This window comes from Bos indicus, chromosome 1 (genome assembly GCF_029378745.1).
Source record: "Bos indicus isolate NIAB-ARS_2022 breed Sahiwal x Tharparkar chromosome 1, NIAB-ARS_B.indTharparkar_mat_pri_1.0, whole genome shotgun sequence".
In the NCBI taxonomy this organism is placed as follows: domain Eukaryota; kingdom Metazoa; phylum Chordata; class Mammalia; order Artiodactyla; family Bovidae; genus Bos; species Bos indicus.
The window spans coordinates 81,210,224-81,219,597 of NC_091760.1; positions in this window are offsets into that span (position 1 = coordinate 81,210,224).

The following is a 9,374-nucleotide window of genomic DNA, read 5'->3' on the forward strand; positions in this document are numbered from 1 at the left end:
CAAATAAAGAGTAGACAGAACTTTTCAAAAACTCCAATGAAATCTGATTTTGACAATGATCTGATTTTAAAAAGAACATTGAGAAAATACTAGCTTTTCATGTCACACATACACACACCCATCTGTCTTTAGCTTGAAGCAGAAAAGCAAAATGTTAATTACAAGCTACTATTGGTACTATGCAGTAGATATAAACCAGAAAGCAGCGGACAATTATAGAGACATCTACTGTAATTGTCATTTGGAGATTAATGCATAGTAAAAACTGTTACATAAGCAGCTTTCACCACACCAAGTACTTGAACTTCTGAACAACTCCTTAAGGTCCACAAAATTATTAACTTTAAAATAATTCTATGACCTCTGAAAACAAGTATGACAAACAAACATAAATTTAGGAAGCAAATACCTTTCATGTAAAGGCCTATGTTTTTTCTAGCCTTTTGAAACATTTTCATTATTCTGTGATTCAAATTTTGTCTCAACCATTCTGAAACACACTGAAAATTTTGTCTCATCCACTCTGAAACACTCTGATGAGTAGGCAGTTAAAAAGTGCTAGAAGAGCAAAAGAATTCTTCTAAGGTTCTGAAATTCTTCAAATTTCAGAAGTCTTAATAAAACTACGTTGCTGCTGGGGAGATGGCACTCATCGCACTGAAAAGACTTGTTTGAGGCAGAGATGCCACAAACCTTCAATTTGTAGAAAACACAGTATTTGTGAAGGGCAATACAGCAAAGCACAACAAAACAATGTGTGCCTATAAGCCTGGACACGTCTGCCACAGTCAGCTCCTCAGGGACAAGCCAGAGAGCTTCTTCCTTCAACCATCTCAAAGCTAGCATTGTACAGGCTCTGGGTTCAGGTTGGCTGCTGTATCCAAAAGGACTAGTACACGTTTTTAGGAGCACAAAGCGAGTCTTTTTCTCTTTCACAGTTATGCCACTGGCACCTCAGTAGGAGATTTCCTATGTTCCTCAAATCTGTTTCTCTGGTGGTTGTGTTGTAGTGAAGAGGGAAAAAGAGGAATGAGTTTTTCTCTTTCCCTTTCCTGAGAACAAAGAAGATAAAGATAACAGTGAGCAGGCCTGAACATTCCTAGTTTTTTTACTTTGTGCTGTGTTTCATTGCTCAGTCATGTCTGACTCTTTGAGACTCCGTGGACTATAGCCCTCCAGGCTCCTCTGTCCATGGGGATTCTTCAGGCAAGAATACTGGAGTGGGTTGCTATGCCCTCCTCCAGAGGATCTTCTCAACCCAGGGATCGAACCCAGGTCTCCCACATTGCAGGCAGATTCTTTACCATCTGAGCCACCAGGGAAGCCCAAGAATACTGGAGTGGGTAGCCTATCTGTTCTCCAGGGGAACTTCCCAACCCAGGGATCAAACCAGCGTCTCGTGCATTGCAGGTGGATTCTTTACCATCTGCATTACTCAGGAAGCCTTTTATTTTTTTAACTTTAACTGCTCCTAACTCTTGCATGTCTGTAATTAAGTTTGCTTCTGCCCCCTAACTCTGCAGGAGCTAAAATTCACATTTTCTCCTTTGACTCTATGCTAAATACAACCCCTGTCTGGTGTTTACCCTTAAAACACCCTTCTGGTTGTAGATACGTATCAGAAAAGGCCACAGAGCCACTGAACCACCACCCGTCTCAATTCCTGGGTTACTGACGGCACTTTATCACTGTCTTTGAAACAATGCGAGAGGAAGAAATCAGTCTCGTCACTGACTCCCGACTGTGAGCCTTGCCTTATATAAGCCCCTAGGCTCCTCATGGAGGGGGAGCACAATTCTTCAGGCATGAGCCTACTGGGATCCTCTCTCCGCCACTTGAGAATAAAAGCCACCTTTCTATTTCCTCCAAACTCTGTCTCTGTGTATTTTTCGTTCGGCTTCAGTGGGCAGAGAAGGCTAGATTTTGGCTGGCCACAGTTGTTGGGCTGTATCCTAGAGGTCTGCAAGTCCTGTGCTTGCCCAGCTTCGAGACTGAAGAAAGCCCAGAGTTAGTGACAGAGACATCAATGGTGTAATGGATGGGGGAACTTACTACACATCTGGAGCAAGGTCTTGGAGTGACACCCCACAGTGTGCAGTGGATGGTGGGCAGAATGTGCCAGCAGGCTTCACTCTGGGTGGGGGGAATAGGAAGGCTATCAGTTATGGGGGAACTGGCTTCAGCTTGGCTCATCAGTTACCGGGGAAACCAGCAGAGTAGCTGAGCCCTCTAAAACCCCCTTAGCCCCTAGGGGAGTAAGTACCTACCTGCAGCAGAGGTTTTCACTTTGTTAAACTATTAAGGAGAAGCCACTCTGAGCTAAAGATTAGAATGGTACCTCAGGTGGGATGAGGAGGAGAGTGTATAGGTATTTTCTAAATAGACCCTATGATTTAAGAGCATGATTTAGGGAGAGTCAGGTAAGTAAGGTGTAGGTGAAGCAGGAACTGGTCAAGCAGGGGATGTACAGAGAGCTTTTTAGCAAGTACTTTGTAAACCTTGTTTACAACATTGCCATATGATTGTTACATGGAAGAGAAATACCCATCACCCTTTGTCAATATCATTGGAACCACTTTTTTTATTTTCTTGTGCAGCAAATTTCCATGAGTGGTTTTGATGAATACTATTCTATTATTCTTGGGCTTCCCTGATGGCTCAGCAGTAAAGAATCTGTCTGCCAATGCAGGAAATGCAGGTTCAGTCTCTGGGTGGTCAGGAAGATGCCCTGGGTAGTGGTAGGAGAAGGCAATGGCAACCCACTCCAGTATTCTTGCCTGGGAAATCCCATGGACAGAGGAGCCTTGTGAGCTACAGTCCATGGCATCACAAAAGAGTCAGGGACACAACTTAGTGACTCAAAAACAACAGCATTCTCTAATTCTAATATTCACTGTTAATATCACTGTTGTAAGTACTTCTATTATCCTGACTCCCACCAAATATTGTTGATTGGTGTGGTGATACAATATTGAAAAATATACCTGAAATTCAGTAACTTTGGAAGATGAAGCAGATATGATTTTAAAAAACCATTAAGAAGGCAAGTAAATGAGACCCACACAATGCTATTAACTTAGGAGAGCACACTCTGCAAAATATTAAAGATGATGTTGAGAAAATATAGGGCTGCATTAGATGCAAAAATGTGCTGGAAGCACAGTAGATTTAACAGCTCCATAACTCATTCTCTCTAATTTATGTTTATTCTTAAGAAGAAATTTTTCTAGAATATGTACATTTCAAATATTACTAAGTCTTTATGTATGCATTCTTTTCTTATATCAAATAAATCAGACAGGAAACTGTTCTAGGTAAATTCAAGTGAGGAAATCTTAGAGACATTTGGCATGCAATGTTAGAATTTGAAAAAAAAAAATGCCCAAGCTAGAGTTATAAAGTTGGAAGTTATCTGTATAAGATCGAGAGTTTCAATCATAAGAACGAACAGACTTCCCAAGCTTAGAGTACACATTTAGGAGAAGGTCAAGGACATAATCTTCAGAAGCCACCAAATTCAGAGTACAGGAAGAGGAAGCAGCTAGGGAGGACCCTGACTGAGTACCTAGAATGTGTCATGAAGGTTCCAAGCATATACTTCTAGCATGGAATTTAATCCTCCCTACAGTCCTGGCAGGCTGTTGCATACACCTGGTTGTATAATGGAGGCCAGAATAAATCAAAAGGTGAGTTGTCTTAGCCCAGACAGCACAAGTCTGTCACATCAAGGCATGGGTTGGGCTGACAGAAAAATCAACGGCACAGTTATAAGACAGAGAGGAGAGAAACTGGGGTAACTCAGATGAAATGAACCAGCGCCCTCTGCCTCAGTAAAAGACACCAGCCTCTACCCAGTTTGCAAAGCCACAAATCAGGAGTTATCCTTCACCTCTCTTTTTCTTACATTAAATCCATTGGTAGGTCCTCTCTTTTTCTTACATTAAATCCATTGGTAGGTCCTAGGGGTTCTACCTGAAGTTACGTTCCTATTTTTAAACCACATCTTCTGCTCACAACCTTAGACTAAGGTACACATCTCTCCCCTAGAAAGCTCCAGTCACTTCCTATCCCATGGCTACTCTTTCCCAGATACAACCCATTTTTCCTATAGCAAATAACAATGTAACATGAATGCTATTGGCTTTGGGGGGCATTAATGAATCATTGCTCATTGTTAGGACTTCATTGTTGGGAATGTCCTGTCCATTTCAAAATGTTTAGCATCCCTAGTCTCTGTCCAGTACCATCCCAAGTAAGTGTCTCCAGTTACTTCCAAATGTCCCCAGGTCCGGGGCATGGGAGGGAATAATACCTCTTCACCCTGCCTTTCCTCATCCCAGGTCTAGAACCATGATGCCTGGTTGATCTCTTAAGGTAAATCAGATTATGCCACTTTCCTGCTTAAAACCTTTAGTGGTTTCCCATTGCACTGATTTTTCTCAATGCACTCCTAATTCCTTCTGAGGGACTTCAAGGCTGTTCACGACCTGCCCTCACCTACTTCTTCATTCTCATCTTCTAAAGCCATCCTCTTTCTCCTCTTAGCTGCTTCAGTCCAGCTTCCTTTCTCACTCTTAGCTACATCAACATATTTTCTGCCTTTAGGCCTTCATGCCTGCTCTTCCCCCGGGAAGCTTCTCCATTTTCTCCTCTAGACTAGCCCTTCTCTTTCTCTGCAGGGTTAGACACTAATACTTATGAAGGTGTGAGGCTGCCAGTGGCTATCCTGGCTAGGACTGAAGACCAGCACTGATGACAGAAAGAGAGAAGGAAGGAGGGAGGGAGGGGAGGAGAAAAGGAGAGGGGGAGAGGGAAAGAGAGAAGAGAAATGATTCCTGGATTCTATGGTGCCCTAGGTAAGACTCACCCATTTCAATTCCCAGCACATGAGGGAGTGACATTTTTCTTTTTACTTAAGCTGCTTTGGATTGGGTATCTACCACCCGCCAAGGAAAACACTCTAATACTCTGTGTTCCCTCACAGCCACACCTGAGTATAGCAAGGGTAGAAAGTGAATGCGTCTCTTTTAACACTGGGTGAAAGGTGAAATTTTCAGAATTCCCTTGCAAACTCCCTCACAGAAGGACTAGTCTCTTTGGCAGAGTTGCCCAAACCATTTCCAGTTCTTCACTAAATATTGCCTCTGCCCCATTATATCCTTTCTCTCTTTCTTCTTCCATCTCTTCCTATCTTTTGCCCTAAGGACACTCAAAGCTCTTCTCTCCTGGAAAAGAAAATTTCCCTCTACCCTCTAATCTATCCTGAAGTGGGAGAACAGATGAGTTCCAGGTTAGACATTTTTGCAACCAGCCTCCAGATAGAAATAACAAGTTCAGTTCAGTTCAGTTCATTTCAGTCGCTCAGTCATGTCTGACTCTTTGCGGCCCCATGGACTGCAGCATGACAGGCCTCCCTGTCCATCACCAACTCCCGGAGCTTGCTCAAACTCATGCCCATTGAGTCGGTGATGCCATCCAACCAACTCATCCTCTGTTGTCCCCTTCTCCTCCCACCTTCAATCTTTCCCAGCATCAGGGTCTTTCCAAATGAGTCAGTTCTTTGCATCAGGTGGCCAAAGTATTGGAGTTTCAGCTTCAGCATCAGTCCTTTCAACGAATATTCAGGACTGATTTCCTTTGGGATGGACTGGTTGGATCTCCTTGCAGTCCAAGGGACTCTCAAGAGTCTTCTCAAACCCACAGTTCAAAAGCATCAATTCTTTGGTGCTCAGCTTTCTTTATAGTTCAACTCTCTCATCCATACATGAACTGCTGGAAAAACCATAGCTTTGACTAGAAGGACCTTTGTTGGCAAAGTAATGTCCCTGTTTTTTAATATGCTATCTAGGTTGGTCATAACTTTTCTTCCAAGGAGTAAGTGTCTTTTAATTTCATGGCTGCAATCACCATCTGCAGTGATTTTGGAGCCCCAAAAAGATAAAGTCTGACACTGTTTCCACTGTTTCCCCATCTATTTGCCATGAAGTGATGGGACCAGATGCCATGATCTTCGTTTTCTGAATGTTGAGCTTTAAGCCAGCTTTTTCACTCTCCTCTTTCACTTTCATCAAGAGGCTCTTTAGTTCGTCTTCGCTTTCTGCCATAAGAGTGGTGTCATTTGCATATCTGGGGTTATTGATATTTCTCCCAGCAATCTTGATTCCAGCTTGTGCTTCTTCCAGCCCAGCGTTTCTCATGATGTACTCTGCATGTAAGTTAAATAAACAGGGTGACAATATACAGCCTTGACGTACTCCTTTTCCTATTTGGAACCAGTCTGTTGTTCCATGTCCAGTTCTAACTGTTGCTTCCTGACCTGCACACAGATTTCTCAAGAGGCAGGTCAGGCGGTCTGGTATCCCCACCTCTTTAAGAATTTTCCACAGTTTGTGGTGATCCACACAGTCAAAGGCTTTGGCAAAGTCAATAAAGCCAAAATAGATGTTTTTCTAGAACTCTCTTGCTTTTTTGATGATGGACGCTGGAAATTTGATCTCTGGTTCCTCTGACTTTTCTAAAACAGCTTGAACATCTGGAAGTTCACGGTTCATGTACTGTTGAAGCCTGGCTTGGAGAATTTTTAGCATTACTTTACTAGCATGTGAGACGAGTGCAATTGTGCGGTAGTTTGAGCGTACTTTGGCATTGCCTTTCTTTGGGATTGGAATGAAAACTGATCTTTTCCAATCCTGTGGCCACTGCTGAGTTTTCCAAATTTGATGGCATATTGAGTGCAGCACTTTCACAGCATCATCTTTCAGGATTTGAAATAGCTCAACTGAATTCCATCACCTCCACTAGCTTTGTTCGTAGTGATGTTCCTAAGTCTCACTTGACTTCGAATTCCAGGATGTCCAGAAATAACAAGAGGAACAGGGTAAATAGCCGGACTTTGTCTCCTATGGACACTTTAAGATAATAGTCCAGCAATGGCAGGGGCAGAGAGGGACTAAGCCCTGCTTGGGTAAAAGATCAGGAGCTCACATATTTCCCATCCTTGGAATCAGAAGGACCTCAATTGAACATGCACAGAAAGGCTCCTTGGGGGTCAAAAAGGGAGAGGATGCCAGATTGTATGTTTTGCTAACTTCCCAGGGACTCTCGTGCTGAATTCCATCTTGGCTAAAGGATGCACGTGCACATAGGGGAGGACCCTGAGATAAATCGGCTGTAGGGTCAGAGCAAGACAACTGGCCAGAGGAAAACAAAGACCAGGAGTCTGCCCCCTGGTAAATGATTTAAACTTCCCAAGGTGCAACTCTCTCTGAACTCACCTGTGAGTCTCTCTGCGTGTGTTTTGCTTTTCTAGTACATGCCTTACTTTCCTTTCTACCTTCTGTCTCCTTGGCAATTTTTTTTTTTCTAGGCAGATAAGAACTGGGGCCCAGAGTCTTAGCCCCAGTCCCTCCTGGTCTAGTGCTTAGGACTTTGTGCTCTCACTGCTGAAACCAAGTTTTCATCCCTGGTCAGGGAATGAAGGTCTCGCTGCAAGATGCTGCTCTCCACTGTGTCTGTGCAAAATCAGTCCTTTAAGATTACATCCTCTGCTCCCACCCTTCACCATCAAACTGCTTGAAAGATATTACACACTCCTCTCCATTTTCTCATCATCTTCCACCAGACATCTTCAACCCTGCCACCAGGCTTTCATACTCACCCTTCTTGAAACTGTATCTGCCAGTGGTCACCACCACCTCCAAGTCAGTCAACTAACCCATGGCCTTTTCTTGGTCCTCATGTTTATTGCTCTTTCTACAGCATTTAGCTCAGCTGGTCATGCCTGCCTCATCTTCCCTGGCTTATGAGGCACCTAATAGTTTTCCTACCTTCCTGGCCATTCTTTCTGGTTACTGGAATGTTGGCAAAACCTCTAGGCAAGACTGATAAGGTGAGTGTCAATGGCTTGATTCAGTCTTCCTGGGTCAAGTGAAACCACTCAATTGGTTATTAGTTCCAATCCTTTAAAATTTCATAAGAAAGGGCCCATCACTTAGGCTGCTCAGAACAACCTAATGCTAGTGAATAAACATTGAAATTGTCTAGGCACCACTCTATGATGGGAACTATTTATTTCTTTATGCTCTCTGAGCACTTGGATAGTATCTACAAATGTCCACTGGATTTACCACTGGAGGTATCCCTCTTCTATTCATACTATAAACCAGAGCTTAAACTTGAGGTCTTAAAATGGATTGGCTAGAATCCATTTTAGTATATAACTCTGGGAGTTGGTGATGGACAAGGAGGCCTGGTGTGCTGCAATTCATGGGGTCACAAAGAGTCGGACACGACTGAGCGACTGAACTGAACTGAACTGGTGGCTCAGAGGGTAAAGCGTCTCCCTGCAATGTGGGAGACCTGGGTTTGATCCCTGGGTCGGAGAAGGAAATGGCAATCCACTCCAGTATTCTTGCCTGGAGAATCCCATGGACAGAGGAGCCTAGTAGGCTATAGTCCACGGGGTCGCAAAGAATCAGACACGACTGAGCAACTTCACTTTGTTTCTTTCTTACTATATACACATATAGTACAATCAACAGGTATAATTAAAGTGAGGCTCCTGTGTTAATTACTAATGTTCCCTTACCTGGGAATTGGGGAAAACCTATTTTTTGGGGCTCCAAAATCACTGCAGATAGTGACTGCAGCCATGAAATTAAAAGATGCTTACTCCTTGGAAGAAAAGTTATGACCAACCTAGATAGCATATTCAAAAGCAGAGACATTACTTTGCCAACTAAGGTCTGTCTAGTCAAGGCTATGGTTTTTCCAGTGGTCATGTATGGATGTGAGAATTGGACTGTGAAGAAGGCTGAGCGCCGAAGAATTGATGCTTTTGAACTGCGGTGTTGGAGAAGACTCTTGAGAGTCCCTTGGACTACAAGGAGATCCAACCAGTCCATTCTGAAGGAGATCAGCCCTGGGATTTCTTTGGAAGGAATGATGCTAAAGCTGAAACTCCAGTACTTTGGCCACCTCATGCGAAGAGTTGACTCATTGGAAAAGACTCTGATGCTGGGAGGGATTGGGGGCTGGAGGAGAAGGGGACGACAGAGGATGAGATGGCTGGATGGTATCACTGACTCGATGGACATGAGTCTCAGTGAACTCTGGGAGTTGGTGATGGACAGAGACCTGGCATGCTGTGCTTCATGCGGTCACAAACAGTCGAACACGACTGAGCAACTGAACTGAACTGAACTGAATGGTTGGTTTGTCTGTAGAAAGTTTAAGCACTTGGTCCTAATTTATTAATATTTTCTGACCATTATGAAATGAAAGAGTTATTTTCTTATAAGGAAATTATCAGATCATATAGGTAGTGAGCAGATCCTGGTCTCACTTTTTCCTATGTATATAGGAGGTTTTGTTCT